Below are 19,578 nucleotides of genomic sequence, written 5' to 3'. Positions count from 1 at the left end.
CTTCTTTTCTGGCAGATCTCGTGGACTTTGGGAGAAAGCAGCTTGCAAATGAAGGCATTTGGCTTGGGATACCCTCAGGTATTGTCCTGAAGGCAGCTGCTAGACATCAGAGTCCTGACAGCCCTTAGGGGTGTTTGGCCACTTTTTCACTATTCCCTGCTGCTTCCAGTAAACCTTTTACTCCTTTCCTGCTATCTGGGGTTGTCATTCTTCACTCGCCACAGACAAGAATCCGGTAAGGAAATGCTGAGTTTCTTCTCAAGAAACCCCATTTCATCTTAAGGAAACGCCGTGTTTCTTCTCAAGAAACCCCATTTCAGTATCTAACAAAAATTTAGCAGAAAAGGAAATATTTTTTTGGCATGTGCTTTTTCTTTTTACGTTATTTATAAACTACTGAAAGTTAAGCTGACCCAATATTTTAAAACTTGTTCTAGTATGTTGGAGATTGTGATAGGAGGACCACAGGTCCAAAGACAGCCTCAGCAAATAGTAAGACTGTTAATAATCTAGGGAGGCCCTGTTTCAAAATCAAAGTAAAAAACAGCGTTCGGGTATAGCTTGGAGATAAAATGACCCTGGATTTAATCTCCAGTAACACACACACACACACACACACACACACACACACACACACACACATCTTATTGACTTGTAAAAGGAAGCCAGAGTCCCAATGCCCATTTGAGTCCAGATGTCAAAACACCACCTCTAGCTTTGATGAAGTGTTACTGGAACAGAAGGTTAAATCACAAAAAGAAAGCTATTCAGTTTACTAAGTACTGTTAGTAAATACGAGCAACTTAAAATCAATGTGAAATTCCATATTTGTCAGATATTAGCTACTTATTACACTTGTACATACACAGTTTAAAGAGAGAAGTAAAGATAAACAACTGAGATGAAATTTGCCTGTCTTCCTACTAAATCTGACCCAGTCTCCTGCAGTAATAAGTTAAAAAAAACAACTTAATGGAATGACATGAATAGTAACATTTAACTCAGTTTACCACTGAATAAATTTAGGTCTCTTCTATAAAATTTGAAATATTATCTCTTAACCACCTACACTCATGTTCATGATTTGCTTTCATTTGATTTTAATGCTTTTTTTGGTTTCATTTTGTTTTATAGTTTTCTAGACAATGGCGAGAAGTATGAAAAGGGAAATTGCTCCAGATATGCCCTTAATTTCATTGTCTTCTTGTGGCTACTAGTACTGTGAGAGAAATACTTGCTACATATTTTTTCATTTATAAAAACTAATGCACAAATAAGAGCTTTGTAAAGAACCCTTTGCAAAGTAGAAAAATTATTTGGGTGAAAAACTTTTGGGATATTGATTGATAAACTTAATGGTCTGGTACCTTTGTGAGAAATGAAGTCAGTATCCTAGAACCAAATAAAGAATCAGTGCAGAAAGAAATCATGCTAATGACTTTTCCCAATTAAAAATGTAAAAGACAAACATATACATGGAATGCAATCAATATGAATAATAATAATTAACCACATTGAGACTGAACTTATCATCATTAAAAATGTTTTTGGCATATTTCTAACACATAAATAAGTCTAAAATTTTATTTTATTTGGTGGTCCTGGGGTTTCTGGAAACCCTTATACCTCCAGGCTACACGCCCAGACCCATTTTTATACTTTTTTTTTTTTTTTTTGGAAACAGGGTCTCCTAAACCAGCCCAGCTGGATTGGAACCTGAGCGATCCTCCTGTCTCTGTCTCCCAAGAGCGGAGATTACAAGCGTGTGCCACAACTCCCGCCTACAATTTTATAAACATGTTGAAACAGGGATGAATATAAGTATTTTTCCCTCAGTGGGTGGGGCGTGATGTCCATGGTAGTAGTATTTAAAAAGTAAAGGAAATCATGGGTATACAAAAACACACTAATATAATACTTTTTTGTGTTTATGCTACTGAGAATTGCACACAGTAGCATTCTACTTCTGAGCTTCACGCCCAGACCATTTTATTTATTTTTTTATTTGAAACAGGGTCTTATTAGGTTAATGAGAATCTCACTAAGTTGCAGAAACTGGCCTTAAACATGTGATCCTCCTGTCTCAGCCTCCTAAGTACTAGTATTAAACTTACTAAAGATAATTATAACTAGCCGGGCGTGGTGGTGCACACTTGTAATCCTAGCTTTCGGGAGGCTGAGACCGGATGATCGCGGTTCGCGGACAGCCTCAGCTACTTAGTGAGGCCCTCTGCAACTCAGTGAGACCAGGTTTCAAAATAAAAAATAAAAAATAGGGCAGGGGGTGTAGCTCGGAGGTCAAGTGCCCCTGGGTTCCATCCCCAGACCCGCAAAAAAAAAAAAAGATAATTATAATTACCTGAAATTCTGCATGATTAACAGTGTATATTGACCCTTGTGAAATATTCACTGAGTTAACACCCAAGCTGTCATAAAGTGTTTGAAGGAAGATCATTCTCCAAAACAAAATAAATAAAATCTAGGGTGCTCTTAAAATAATCTTGAGAATGGATCCACCATAATATCCAGCTATACCACTTCTTGATATTTTATAGCAACACAATTCACAAGACCCAAATTACAGAAACAACCTAAGTAATCATCAACATATTCATGGAATTCAAAATTATGTGATAAACACACCATGGAATTCTACTCAGTGCCAAAGCGAAATGATATTATGTTATTTGCAAGAAGATGGAAGGACCGGGAGAACTATATGTTAAGTGAGATTAGCCAGTAACAGAAAGTGAAGATTTTATTGTTTCTCTCATATGTAAAAGCTAAGAAATAAATGGGATAGAAGAAGAACTTCAGATAATGGAGGAAAAACTCCAGTAGAGCCAGGAGGTGGTCAAGGGGAAGTGAGTTAAAGGGAATAAAATCAATTTAAAGAATCACTTCTATTGAATTTATGTATGTGTGTGAAAATACCAATGCCAATCTCAATACCCTGTATAGAGAAGGAGGGAGTGGGGAGGGATCCAGAGGAAAGCCCATCAATTGCTGTGTGCATTCAGGTCACCATCACTATGAACTACATTATGATATAAGATTATAATGCACCAATAAATGCATAAAAATAAAAATAATGAAACAAGGGAATAAATATTCCAAAAATATGAATTTACAATATTTCAAAGAGTTGCTAGATACTAAAATTGTCCCCCAATTTTCACATTCTATGTTTGAATGTATTCCCCTAAATTCCTAGGTATTTGCTATTGTTTCTTTGAAACATATTCATATTACGGATATGATCAACATGGAGAAACTACAAAAAGAAATAGCAAACAATATTCTTTGCTGTTTTCACACCTACCACCCATCATATGAATCAAACAATGAATTTCAGTGTGAAAGAAATAAACTTAAGGGTGGCCTGAGTCTGAGTCTAGATCATGTATTCATTGGTTATATAATTCGTATTGAGCAGTGTAAATGAGCTTTCTCATACTTGAATTCAAAGTAAGGGACTGAATCATAACATAGCTACCTTTCACATTTTAAATATATATATATGTATAATTTTATATACATATAAAATATATATTATATATTTATTTTTTGCAGTACTGGGGATTGAACCCAGAGGTAGTCTACCTCCAAGCTACATCCCCAGCCCTGTTTTTTGTTCTCTATTTTGAAACAGGGTCTCACTAAGTTGCAGAGGGCCTCACTAAGTAGTTGAGGGTGTCCTTGAACCAAGAACTTCCCAAGTACTAGGATTCAAACATGTACTACCATGCCCACTTGAAATGTTTTAATAATATAGTACCAAATGGCACTATGGCCATATATCTTATATACATATTTAGCAAGTATAATATATATTCTTATATTTTATATTTATTTATTAACATTGTCATAAGATTTAATTTGCATACCATAAAAGTGACCAATTTTAATTTTATAACCTAAAAATTTTAGTAAATTTAGTGTTGTATAGTTATTAACAATAAAAGTTTTAGCAATAAAAATTTAGAGGATTTTCATTCCAGTGAATTGGCTAAAGCTACATCTTTATAAGGACAGAGCTGAATAGCTGTGCCAGAAACATGATGGCTGGCAAAACCTAAAGATGGTAATACATGGCCCTTCAGAGATAGTGTTCCTACTTCAGACTGCCCATATTATAAGGTTACCTTTTTGTTGAAGACTAGCATTCTCTCCTTTATCTGCCCACAAGTTGATCGGGTTATTTTCTATTATTGAGTATTGAACCCAGTATTAAGGTTAATGCTGCTAAATATATGAGTATTTGTCTTTCTGTTAATATCTTTTTTATTTTCTTGGGTATAAATCTAGGAGTGGAATTGATGACTGTAATTAATTAACTTTTTATGAAACTTCCATTTTGTTATACAAAATAGTATTTTTTTATTCTTACCAGGAATGTTTGAGTGTTCCATTCTTCCACATCTTTATCAATATCCCCAACCTTTTTGACTATAGCTATTCTTTTTTTTTTTTTTTTGTGGTACCGGGGATGGAACCCAGAGGCATTCTACCCCAGAGCTACATCCTCAGCTCTATTTTCTTTATTCTTTATTTTGAAACAGGGTCTCACTGAGTTGCAAAAAGCCTCATTAAGTAGCTGAGGCTGTCTACAAACCATGATCCTCCTGTCTCAGCCTCTCAAATGCTGGGATTACACACATGTGTCACCATGCCCAGCTTTAAGTATAGCTGTTCTAATGGGTGTGAAGTAGTACCCCAGTTTTTATTTGCATTATTTTCAGAGAGTATCGGCTTAAAGCTACTCTTCTTTTCATTGCTTTGTGTTTTGTTTTGAAATAGGGACAGCCGAGGTTGTTGAGAGTCTCACTAAATTTCTAGGCTAATCTCAAACCTACAATCTCTTGTATCAACATCCCAAATAATGAGATTATCTAGTTTGCATTTTTTAATAACTAAGAATGATAGATATCCTTTCTTGGTCTTATTGACTTTTCTAGTATCCTTCATTGTAAAATAATATATATTAAATTTTCTATTCAAATTTAAATTCTGGACATAATTCTTTTTTTAAATTTTTTATTGGTGCATTGTATTCATATATCTTAATGGAGTACAAGATGGTATGGAAATACATGCACACAAACCACAATACTCTTGTCTCAGCCTCCCAAGTACTGGGATTCAAGCATGTACTACAGTGCCCAATTTCCACCCCATTTTCTCCTCCTCCCTCCTTATACTTGGCTAAGTAATTGACTTTGCTATGTTTTTGAATGCACATCATGTACATTAGGAAATTTTCCTCTTCTCCTCTCCCATCTCCCTCAGGTCATCTTACTTTCTCATCTATAGTATCTTTACTGGTTTCATCACTTAAAAATATTTTTTCAATCCAAATATGATCTTGCAAAATTGCTGAGGGTCAGCGTGGGATGGTGGCGCATGTTTGTCATTCACAGCTCTTGGGAGGCTGAGACAAAAGGATCACACAAGTTCAAAGCCAGCCTCAGTTACTTAGTGAGACCCTGTTTCTAAAAAAATTATAACATAGATTTGGGAGTATAGCCCAGATGTAGAAAAGTACCTGGGTTCCACCCCCAATACCATCAAGAAAAAAAATTGCTGAGGGTCTCATAAAATATAATTTCTCATGGATTTTTATTTGGATGTTGTAGATAAAATATCTTTACCTAACTCAATGTCTTGAAAATATCCCCTCTATATTTTTCTAAGATACTTGGTATGAAACAATAACATTTCATTATATGACCTTTTCAATATTTTGTGTGTATTATGAGAATTAAGTATTTAAATGAACTTTTGTTTCATTTTACTTTATTTGTCCTAACAAAGCTTGTTGAAACAAGTACCCTTCATTCATTTAATTGTTTTGGTATCTATTTTAAGAGTCAGTTAGAAGTATAATGAACTAGAAAGGCAAGGATTAATCTAACATTTCAAACCTAAGTATGTTTATCTGTATGACAATTCTACCCTGTCCTGATTATTGTAATGATATAACAAGTTTTGAAATTAGCAAGATATATAAGCCAATCATGTATGTCTTTCTCAGCATTGTTTCCAATATTTTAGGCTCTTTACATACAAATTTTAATGTCAGTTTTTTCAAATAAAAGAGCTTTCTTGAATTTTTGCAAGCATTGCTTAAATCTATAGAATAATTCATCATGTTAATGGTAAATGATGTCAGTTTACCAATCCAGGGACATAGAATATTTATCCATCAATTCTTTATAGTTTTCAGCACAAAAGTCTTGCACTTTCCTAAACTTTATTTTTAGTCTGTTTGATTCCGTTAAGAAGGAAATATTTTCCATTTTTTTCAGATTATTCATTATTGAATATAAAGATGTAAAAGTAGTACCATGTATCATACATCTTGTCTGAACTTTTTTGTATTAATTCTAACATTTGATCATCTTATTGGGGGTGGATTGTTTTTGTGTACTAAGATTTTCAATACACAGGATATTACCCATGAATAGATTTGATTCTTATTTATTGATATGAATATATTATTTCCTTTTGTTTCCAGCCTTATATGGTTAAAGTCACTAGTATGCTAAATAGTTATGATAAAAGTGAGCATCCTTGCCTCATTTCTCATATTACAGTAAAACATTCAGACTCTTATTAACTATGATGTTAGTTGTAGGGTTTTCATGGATGCAGTGGATTAAATTGAGAAATCTCTCTTAAATCCTAGTTTGTTGGTAGGTGTTATTACCTTGTCAAAAGCCTTTTCTGTATTTACTTATGTTGTTCTGTAATTTTTAATATGTATTCTTTTAATATGATGCATTGCATTAAATGATTTTCAGATACTGGACCGATGTTGCATTTCTAGAATAAATACTTCTTGATCATGATACATAATTTTTATGTTGCTGCATTAGTTTTTTTAATAAATATGGTTGAAGAAATTTGTGTTTATTTTAATGAGAGATTGGTAGTTTTATTTTTGATAGTGTTTTAACTAATGTTAACATCAGGTTAATACTGACTTCACAGATAAAATTACCAAGTGTTTTTATTTAATATTTTATTTTCTGAGAGAGTTTAAGAATGATGGCTATTATTTCATTTGTAAATATTTGACATAATTCATGACTGAAGGTGTCTGGGCTTTATGTGTTTATATATGAGAACGTTTCAAATTATTATTTTAATTTCCTTATGTTTTATTTATTTAGATTTTATAACTTTTTGGTTTAGCTTTTGTTATTTATTATGTCTAGGAAATTGTTTACTTCATATAGCATGGTGGCATAAAGTTGTTTATAATAATTTTTATTTTCTTTATAGCTTCTAGAGTGTTACAGTTATATACATGCTTCCATTTCTAATTTCTTTATTTGGGTTATTTAATCATTCCCTTATCATCTTTTTAGTTTCTATAGATTTATAGTTATATAACTGCCATCATTTCTAATTTCTAAATGTGGGTAATATAAATCTCTGTTGTCCTCCTCAAACTACCTGGTTTAATGTGTAATCTTTGTGTTTACCTCCTCAAAGAACCACCATTTAAAATTTTGACGGGCGTGGTGGCGCACGCTTGTAATCTCCGCACTTGGGAGGCAGAAACAAGAGGATCGCGCAGGTTCGAAGCCAGCCGCGCTGGCTTAAAAGACCCTGTTTCCAAATAAAAAGTATTAAAAAATAGGTCTGGGAGTGTAGCCCATAGGTAGAAAGACTTCTGGAACCACAGTAGCACCAAACATAATAAATAACAACAACAACAACAACAACAATAATAATAATAATAATAATAATATAATATTTCTTTTTCTCCATAGCCTTACCAACAGAATATCAAATCATGATGACTTATGACTTTCTTTATTAATATGAATGTTTAGATGTATTTTATATGCTTGAGAATTTTAGTTTTGTTCCGTAAACAATATTTTTTTACATTATAGTAAATTGTTTTTCACATTTTTACTTGATTATTAGAAGCATTAAAATATAAAATATATAAATAAAACATATAAATATAAGCTTTTTAATTCTGATAAAAGCTGCAAATAAATTTTGCTTCCATTTTTTCTTCTTCTTTGGACTTTGTAAATAGTGCTTTTGCCATAAAAATTTTGTTAAAAAAAAAGTCAAACTCTTTCTGACTCTCTATCTCCCGTTTTTCTTCTTGTTTTTGACATATTTTTTCTGTCTGAGATAATTATGTGATTATTTCATATATTTCTAATAATCCTATATTTTCTTTGTACATATTGACCTTTAACTTATTTGAATTTTATGTTGATATATGGTGTGATATTTAGGCAAAATTTTATATTATTCAAAATGGTAAATCACTTATTCCATTTTAGACCAATTTAAAACAATAAGCTTATCATAAAATTATTACATACACCCCAGTATATTTTTCTGGACTTCTTATTTAATTTCTTTGGCCTACTTGTTTATTGGAACACAAATATAAAGTATTGTCTGTGCGTGTGGGGATGGCACTGGGAATGAAATCCAGGGGCATTCTACCTCTGAACTATATCCTCAGCCCTATTTTTTATTATTTATTCTTTTGAAATAGTGTGTCTCACTGAGTTGCATAGAGCCTCACTAAGTAGCCAAAGCTGACCAAAAACTGCAATTCTCCTACTTCAGGCTTCTAAGTACTGGAATTACAAGTGTGTGCCACCACACCTAGCTCAGAAATGTAAGTTTATTAGAGAAAATGACAACTGCGTGATGCAGCATAGCTCAGTACGTGTAACAAACAAAAATCAATTACTGAAAAGGCAGCCCCTTAACCAAGAAAAAAAAAAGGCAGCAAAGATACATATGAACAAAAACACAAAAAAGAAAACCATGACAGGATAAAATCAATAGTTCGAACACAAAATCAACAGCAAAGAGCCCTAGCACATGACTCACCTGGTGTGGTGGCCAGTGCCTTCTTGGACCATTGGCCTGAATTGTGACTCCTACCTCTGCTGCTTCAAGAAATCTAGGCAAAAAAAAAAAAGGAATTGAGGTGACATAAGTAGCAATAGAACTACAACATTTTCAGCCACCAGTGCCATGAATTGGGGACCACAAAAAGAGCCAAAAGCCTGTGCACTCATCAGAAGATAGCACCTGCAGCAGTGTACTGTGTTCTCCAGATAACCGAATCCGCAGGATAGTAAGGCAACTGCGTTTCTCAGCAGACAACAACAGAGCCACCTCAGAGGCACCTATGGACTAAGATCTGGCAGTCCACCCCTGAGGTGGTTGGGTTATAACCTACAGAAACACAGGAAAGGCCCATAGAGTCTAGGGCATACTACTCACACAAGGTCACAGAGGATCACTCCAAGAATACACTAGAAACACTCTCCCAGTGTGGGTAGGGAGGCACAAGTCCAGGTTCAGAAAGCAGAGTCCTGCACTCACATGGAAACCAGTTACAGTGTGATACTTGCTGCCCTGAGACTTGAGCAGAAAGTTGTGAGAGGTAAGAAAGGGGAGCAAATATTCAAAAGGTGGTTTCAAAAACCAACAATAGGTTACTGAGCAAATGAGAGATATTGGAACATGCTCCAAAACCTACTACAGTGAAAGTAAACAGACATTAAATATTTCAAAGTATCTCTGAAAATATCAAGTGGGCCCTATATGTGTAAAATGGCAGATATTTTTTCTTTCACTGTCATTAGTTTTTTTGGGGGGTTGATTTTGTCATTAATTTGCTATAGTTAATGTTGATAGTTGGTTGGTTGTTTTATTTTTTTTATCTTCTGCATGTTTGTTAGCGCCCGCTCCCTTTCCTTTTACAAGCTTCCTCCCTCTATCTTATCTATTCTTTTCTCTCAAAACTTTTTTTTCTCTTTCTGTATCTTTTCTTCTATAGTCAATCGATTTCATACCTTTTATACCTAAATATTCTACACTGACTACAAGAGTCCTACTATATATTCACTATCTCTCATATCAAACAGATGCTACCTTATTATACTTAAACTCTTATTCAATTGATCAAAATTCTATATTTTACTTTAATCCTGTGCCCATTACCACAGCTCCTTACTCTTCACCTAACCCTCACCAATGAAAACTTTACTATTCACGCATACATGAACCTGCTGTCACCTCTAAATTCCTATGACTAAATATTGTATCAGAGAGGTGATCCACAGGAAAGAACAATCAGACAATAAAGATAAAATTACCTAGCCATTAGAAAAAAAATGCTCAACAGACTGCATATCAGTTTAAAAAATACAGAGGTTACAAACTATTCTGCCCACACCATTGAGCTAACTCTTTATAAATGTGTGGCAGACAGAATACTTGACCTTACCACCTGAAACCCATCAATGCCACCATAGCAATAAGCAAAAGAGACCCCTGAGAAACTCAATGTAGATTATATACAGGAAGAACAACAGTGGGAATGTAGTAGACACAATCTTCAGTGTTAATATCAAGTGTAAATGGTAGCTGGAATCATCACTACCAATAGCAATCTGAAATAGCACCTATTAACAATGACTCACAAACAAAGAGAAAAAAGATGCCAGACAAACAGAAACACAAACCTGAGACTCTGAAAATATGAGAACAAGGAACAGTGAGAAAACAAGGGAAATTATTATTACTGAACTACAAGAAATGCAGACCAAGAATTCTGAATCCTGATCTTCACTATGATGAAAGGCCTCACAGGAAGTGTACATAAAATGAAAGATAAAATCGAGACATTAAGAAATATTCAGAAAAAGGACTGGAATGATATGAAAAAGTCAATAAATTAAATTAAGACAGTAATAGAAAAGAAATTCTGGAAGATTAGATGAAATAAAAAAACAGAATATCACTGTTAGAAGACAGTTCATTCAAAACTGAAAGCACAGCCAAGGGAATACAAAAAGCACTGCAACGACAGAATCTAAATATACAACAACTATGCGATTATATACTGCCCCATGCCACATAATATTCAAAATGACCAATATAGAGGCTAAATAAAGAATCTTGAAAATGGTGAGAACAAAAGAATGGGTGACATTTAGGGACAAAATAATAAAAATCACTCCAGACTTGATAAACCAAGTCATTAATGCCAGAGAGACTGGTATAATGTAATCTAAAACCTGAAAGGAAACAACTTCTAACCCAAACAGTTATATCCAGCAAGGTTATCATTCAAAATTGATGGAGAAATAAAACCATTCCAAGATAAATAGAATCTGAAAAAATTATGAATACTAAGCCAGCACTAGAGAAAATATTTAAATAAATTATAAAGAAGAAATAAGAATCAAATTTTAGAACCAGAGCAGAAATGAATTTGATCAGTGGAGTAAGTAAGCAAAAAAAAAAAAAAAAAAGAAAAGAAAAGAAAAAGAAAGAAAGAAAGAATACCACATCAAACAGAATATAGAACAAAAAATGACAGGAAATAAAAATCATATATTAATAATAACACTGAATATCAAAGGACTTAACTCACCAATTAAAAGACATAGACTGGCAATGTGGATTAAAAAACATAATCCAACTATATGCTGCTTGCAAAAACCACACCTTAGAGCCAAAGATATTCACAGGCTAAAAGGGAAAGAATGAAAAAAATATACCATGACAATAGAGACTGAAAACCAGCAGAAGTAGCAACAATGATATCTAATAAAACAAACTTTAAGCTAAAACATGAGAAGCAACAAAGCAGAGCACTTCTTATTCCTAAAATAATTCCAGCAAGAAGATGTAATGATAGTAAATGTTTTTGCCCCAAATGTGGGTGTGCCCACATTTGTAAAATAAACTCTTCAGGACATCAGGGCTCAAATAGACCCAAATATAATAACATTGGAAAATTTCAACACACCATTCACACAACTAGAAAAATCTTCACGTAAAGAGATGAATACAGACTCTTTATAACTAAAATAAATAAATAAATAAATAAATAAATAAATAAATAAACCTAATAGACATATACAGAATATTTTATCTAGCAAAAGGAGAGTACATATTCTTCACTGCGGTTCATGGAATCTTCTCCAAAATAAATCATATCCTGGACAACAAAGCAAGCAAGAGCAAATTCCAAAGAGGTAATATATTACCTGCATCTTTTCAGATCACAACAGAATGAAAATAAAAATCAACAACAGGAAGATCAAAAGAAATTATATAAATACTTAAAGATTGAGTGATACACTAATGAATGAGTGGATAAAATGAGAAATAATGGGAGAAATAAAAAATAATTCCTGAAATTAAACAAAAATAGAGACATAAAATACCCATATCTATGGGACACTTTGAAGCCATGCTAAGAGGAAAGTTTATAGTATTGAGTACCCACATAAGAAGAACATACAGTTGTCAAATAAAAGATCTCATGACAAGTATCAAGGGCCTAGAAGAACAGCAATAGTCTAATCCCAAAGCCAGCAGAAGGCAAGAAATAGTTAAAATTAGAGCAGAAATAAATGAAACCGCAAATATAAAATAATACAAAAGATCAACAAAACAAAAAATCTGGTTCTCTGAAAAAATTAATAAGATTGACATACCCTGGCAAACCTAACCAAAAGAAAAAATCAATTCAAATAATTAAAATCAGAAATGAAAAAGGAGATATCACCACAGACAGTAGGAAAATTCAAAGGAATATCAAAAACTATTGTGAAAATATATACTCCAATTGACTGGAAAACAAGGGAGAAAATGTGTCATAGGAGAACTGCTAGATGAAGAAGGGAATATTATAGATGAGCAAATAAGGAGAGCTGAGGGGACAGGTTGAGAGAAGAGAGAAATTCTCTAATGTTCATGATGTATATTAACAAACAAATCAATCATGAAGCCAAACATGAGAAGTAGGGAGGAGAAGGGAATGGGGTGGGAATTGGGTAAGAAATATTGGGTGATGTTTGTATGTATGCCTCCACCATCTTGTACTCCATTAAAATGTATGACTACAATGCACCAATAAAATGTTAAAAAAAAGAAATTGATAGATTTCTAAGAACATATAACCCACATAAATTGAACCAAGAGGGCATAACAAGCCTAAACCATCCAATAGCAAGTAAAGAAATAAAAATAGTAATAAAAATTATGCCATCAAAGGAAAACCCAGGCCTAGATGGGTTTCCAGTTGAATTCTATAAAACTTTCAGAGAAGAGCTAATCCCAATACTCCCCAACACGTTCCAGGAAATCAAAAGAAGCCAATATCACATTAATACCAAAACCAAATAAAGATACCTCAAGAACAGAAAACTAGTTTATCTTTGATGAACATAGATACAAAAATTCTAAAGAAAATACTAGCTATATACATTCAAAACCATATGAAGAGAATTCAACACTACAACCAAGTTGGTTTCATCCCAGGAAAGCAAGGCTGGTTCAACATAAGCAAATCAATTCATGTTATTCACCACATAAATAAAACTAAACAAAAATCACATGATCATATCAATAAATTCTTAAAAAATATATTTGACAAAATCCAACTTCCATTCATGTTAAACACACTGCAAAAAATTGGAATAGAAGAAAATATATCTCAACATCATTAAGGCAATATACAATAAACCCAAAGTCAACATCATTTTGAATGGGGAAACACTGCAAAAGTTCCCTCTAAAATCAGAAACAAGAAAAGGATGCCCACTATCACCATTTTTTTTTCAATGTAGCCCTTGAGACTCTTGCACAGCAATAAGACATAAGAAGGGCATCAAAGTGTTCAAATAAGAAAAAATAAATTAAAATTATCTTTTTTAATGCACACAACATAATCCTATATCTAGAAAACCCAAAAAATTCAACCAAAACACTACTGGATCTGATTAACCAATTCAGCAAAGAGGCAGAATAAAAAATCAACCTAAAGAAATCAGTAGCTTTTCTATATTGACAACAATGAATCCACAAAGAAAAAAATAAAGGAAATAATTCCATTCACAATAACTTCAAAATCAATATATACCTAGGAAATAAACATAAAAAAAGATGTAAATGAATTCTACAATGAAAATTATAAAATAGTAAAGAAAAAAATTAAAGAAAACCTTAAAAGATTTAAAGATCCTTGCCCATGGATAGGCAGAATAAATATAATCAAAATGGCCTTTCTTCCAAAATTGCAGATTCAATTTAAGTCAATGTAAAATTTAATACAATTCCCATAAAAAAAAACCAATGGCATTCTTCATAGATATAGAAAAATCAGTATTAAATTTTTATGGAGAAACAAAAGACCCAGAATGGTCAAAGCAATTCTTAGCAATAAGAACCATGCAGGAGGCATCACAATTTCTGACTTCAAATTATACTACACAGTGATAGTAGTTAAAACAGCATGGTATTGGCACAAAAGCAGGCACACAGAACAATGGAATAGAAAGGAAAATACAGAAACAAACTGGTACACTTGTAGTCAATTGAAAAAGGGACCAAAACTCATTCACTGGAGAAAAGCCAGCCTTTTCAACAAATGGTGCTGGGAGAACTGTAGAAAAATTAAACTATATTCTTACCTCTCACCGTACACAGAAATCAACTACAGATGGACCAAAGACCTGGAAACCAGAGACTGTGAAGCTATTAGATAAGGGCATAGGTTCAACACTTCAACATATAGGCACAGGTAATAACTTCCTCAACAAGACCTCCAAAGCATGGAAAATTAAAACAAGAATTAACAAGTGAGATGGAATCAAACTGAAAAGTTCTGCTCATCAAAGGAAATAACCAAGAATCTAAAGAGAAAGCCTACAGAATGGGAGAAGATATTTACCAGATACCCCTCTGATAAAGGGCTAATATCCAGAATACACAGAGTTCAACAGACTTTACACTAGCAATATAAATAACCCAATCAAGAAATGGGCAACTGAATTGAAAAGACACTTCACAGAAGAAGAGATACAAACGGCAAACAGGTACATAAAAAAAATGTTCAACATCACTAGCAATCAGGTAGATGCAAATCAAAAGTACGCTGAGCTTTCATCTAACCCCAATCAGAGTGGCAAGTATGATAAAGTCAAATGACAACAAATATTGGGAAGGATGTGGGGAAATAGGAGCTCTTCTACACTGGTGGTTGGAGTGCAAACTAGTTCAGTCACTATGGAAATCAGTGTGGAGATTCCTTAAAAAACTGAGATTGGCTCCACCACCATAGGATCTGGCTATGCCACTCCTGGGTATCTTTTCAAAGGGGGCAAAATCAGAGAACTACGGTAACATATGTATGCCCATGTTCATAGCAGCACAATTTGTAATAGCCAAAATATGAAATCAATCTAGGTGTCTATCAACAAAGAATGGATTACAAAATTATGGAAATAAACACAATGGAATTCTAATCAGCAATAAATAAGAACAAAATTATGTTATTTGTAAGAAGATGGAAAGACCTGGAAAACATTATGTTAAGATTGGCCAAGCACAGAAAGAGAAGGGACATATGTTTTCTCTAATATGTTTAAGCTAGGGAATTTTAGGGAAACCAGACAAACTCCAGATAATGGAGATGAAATCTCAGTGACGCTAGGAAGAATAGGTAGAAGAGGAAAAAAGGCTGAGGTTCATTAGTGGAAAAGCTTGTGACTATGTGATATGAATATAACACTGTTAAACTGGACACTCAGTATCAGATGGTAGAAAAATGGGGGAGCAGGAAGGGGGAAAGTGACCAAGTAGTTTTTGAATCTATGCAGTTGTCACCAATGATCCATATTATGAAATGAGAGTATAGTGCACCAATAAAAATAAAAATAAAAAATAAAAAAATCTGCAAAAAAGAATAGTGTTTAGTGTGGGTACACACTTAGAGTGCAGGCTTCACAACTCTTCAAGTGGTACATTAGTTGTTTCATTTGAGTAAATAACTATTGTCAAATCTACCTTATAACTCTTCTTTTAAAAATTTTTTATTTATCGTTATCCCAATAAGACCCTTCTGTATCTCTGTATAAGTATGTATAACATATGTGTATTTATACAATTTTGATTTATAGTATTTTTATTCACATATATTATTTATGTTATATATTTTTCTGGTCTTAATTTGAATTCTCTTTTTGTTTTCTTTGAGAGTTTGTTTTTGCGCCTTTAAATATTTTATGCAGACTTGTCTTATATTTTATTCAGATTCCAATGTAGTCAGGCAGGGAGAATAAGATATCATTTTTAAATGTTTTATTTTAGTTCCTAAAAGAACAGTCTATTAATTTGTTATGAGATTATATATATATACATATATATATATATATATATATATATATATATATATATATAATCATAATCATATATGAGAGAGAGAGTTATAAATAGCCCAAGAGTAAAGTGGAAAGGATTCCTTAAATGACCATAAAACATTTATAATTTCAAACAACCAGAATAATCATGCATTGTTAATTAATTTAGCCCCATATAATTAACTCTACTTTCCAGATCTTGGGATAACTATGTCAAGAACCTATGTACTTCTTTCTGAAAATCCTAACTCAGTATAGTTATATAATTTAATTTTTTTTCTCTAATATGCCCAAATTGGGATTATTTTAGATATCAGAGGGACTCCAGATAATGGAGAGGAAACCTCAGCAAAGCTAGAAAGGAAGGGTAGAAGAGGAAGAAGGCTGAGGTTGGTTAATAAAGGAGCTATACTTGAATATAAGTGTGAATGGAGCATGTTCAACCTGGACACTCACTGCTGGGAGGAGGGAAAAGAGTACGTGATGGGCAGAGGGAAACGAGCACTGTGTGAATGTAGTGAATGTATGCCATTTTCAATATGATCCACATAAAAATTTTAAAAAATTGTTTAAGTGGTACTAGTAGAAGTCTGTACCTACAAGCAATTGCCATTTCTTTCCATGGAAAAAAAAATAGTATTTATTGAAGAGGCCACACTTAGTCCTGCAGCTAATGCCTCTACCATCTTGTTTCCCGTTAAGATGTGTGAATACAATGCACCAATACAAAAAAATTTAAAAGAATTTCTAGAACAGCCCCAATGAACAACAGATAATCAAGCTAAAACTACTTGTACAAGGCAAAAAAAATTTAAAATGGAAGTGGTAAACTTATTTATTTCAAAAGTGAATTCTTGAGCCAGGCATGGTGGCACATACCTATAATAACAGTACTGGAGAGACTGACACAGAGGATCACAGGTTCCAGACCAGCCTCAACAACGTGGAAAGACCCTCAGTAACTTAGAGATAACTTGTTTAAAAAACAAAGTAGGGGTGTAACTTAGAGGTAGACACCCCTTGGTTCAATCTTAAGTACAAACTGGGTTCAATCCCATGTACCATCTCTTTTTTCAGTCCTAAGTACCACTAAAAAAAGTAAAAAAAAACACAATTAGTGATAAAATTTGGTTGATATCTAGCATGCAAAATAATGTAAATGAAATTCAAAATATATTTATAGATCTATGAATATAATGATTAACCCTATTTTAATAAAATATATGTGTATTTTTTTTTTTTTTTTGCAGGTCTGGGGATCAAACTCAAGGGCTTTCAACCTCCTAGCTATACCCCCTGCCCTACTTTTTTTATTCTTTATTTTGAACCAGTTGCAGAAGGCCTCACTAAGTAGCTGTGGCTGTCTGCAAACCATGATCTTCCAGTCTCAGCCTCCCAAATACTGGAATTATAAGCATTCGCCACCATGCCTGGCTCTGTATATTATTTATTTTCTTTTTATTAAATTTTTAATTTTTATTTTTTATAAATGGAACATATTGAAAGTGGTATACATTTAGATTGTGCTTTCTCTTTAGACTCTTGAATGTTTTCTTTGATGAACAGAAAAGTTTTAATTCCATCCGATTTATTAATTTTTGTCTTAATTTCCTAAACTTTTGGGGTCTTGTTGAGGAAGTTTCTACCTATACCTATATGTTGGAGTGCTGAACCTATATTCTCTTCTAGTAGCTTCAAAGGTTCTGATCTAACTTCCAGGCCTTTGATCCATCAGAAGTTGACTCCTGTCAGAGTGAGAATTAAAGATTTAGTTTAATTTTTCTACAACTGGAAAGCCAGTTTTTCCGATATCATTTGTTGATAAGGCTGTCTTTTCTCCAACATATCAGTCTGGCACCATTGTAAAAACTCAACTGGATCTATGTGTAGATTTTTTTGGTATTTTATATTCTATTCTATTGGTCTATTTTTCTGGTTTTGTGCCAATACCATGCTGTTTTTATTACTATAGCTCTGTAGTATAATTTTAAGTTAGAAATTATGATGCCTCTTGCATGGATCTTATTGCTGTGAATTGCTTTGCCTATTTTGGATCTTTTGTTTCTCCATATAAAATTTACACTAAAAAAAAATACCATATCAAGAAGTGGGTAATTCTGCAGGGTGTGGTGGCACACTCTTGTAATCCCAGTACTTGAGAGGCTGAGACAGGATTATTGTGGGTTTACAGACAGCTTCAGCTACTTCTTTATTTTATTTTAAAAATAAAGAAAAAAAATATTGGGCTGGGGGTATAGCTAAGAGGTAGAATGTCCATGGATTCCATTCCCAGCAACACAGAAAAAGAAGAAGAAGAAAAGAAATGGATAATTGAATGAAATAAACACCTCACTAAAGAAGAAATACAAATGGCCAATAAGTACATGACAAAAATTTCAGTATTATTAGCAGTCAGGGAAATTCAAATCAAAACTACATAAAATATACCAATTAAAATAATTTTAAAACTACATTGAGATTCCAATTAGTTCCAATGGTAATCATCAAGAGGTAAAAAGCAAATAAAATAAATAAAAACAAACAATAATTGTTGATGAGGATATGAGAAATTGGAACTCTTCTACACTGTTGGTAGTATTGCAAATTAGTTTAGCTTCTATGTAGGTCAGTGTGGAGATTCCTCAGAAAACTGGGAATTGATCCACCATATGATCTGGTTATTGCACTCCTGGGTATCTTGCAAAAGGGACTAAAATTAGAGAACTACAGTAATATTTGCATATTCATGTTAAAAGCATCACAAATCACAATAGCCAAAATATGGAACCAACCTAGATATCCATCATCAGATGAATGGATTACAAATTATGGGATATTCACACAATGGAGTGCTATTTAGAAATAAAAAACACAATTATGCAATTTGCAAGAAAATGGAAAGACCTGGAGAACATTATGTTAAATGATGTCACAGAAAAGAGTCATATGTTTTCTCTAATAAGAGAAAGCAAGGAAGTGTTTGAAATACCAGAGGGACTCTAGATAATGAAGGAGAAACTTCAGTGGAGTCAGAGAGGTGATCTAGGGAAAGATGAGAAAGAATAGTGATGTTCATTGTAGGAATTATTACCATTGGCTACATATACATATGTGAAAATACCATAGCAATCTTAATACTCTGTATGGAGAATGGGGGAGATGGGGATGCAGCTGTAGGGGGGTGTGGGCACCAAGTACTATGCACATGTATGTCATGGTCAATTTGATTTACATTATGATGTGAGATTATAATGCACCAATAAAATCTCATAAAAACAGCTAGGCATGGTGGCACAGGCATGTAGTCCTAGTATTTGGTAGGCTGAGAGATGATTATCTCAGGTTAGCGACCAGTCTTAGC

This window comes from Muscardinus avellanarius (genome assembly GCF_963383645.1).
Source record: "Muscardinus avellanarius genome assembly, chromosome: 17".
NCBI lineage: Eukaryota > Metazoa > Chordata > Mammalia > Rodentia > Gliridae > Muscardinus > Muscardinus avellanarius.
The sequence above is the reverse complement of the archived record's forward strand: the minus strand, read 5'-3'. Positions refer to the sequence as shown.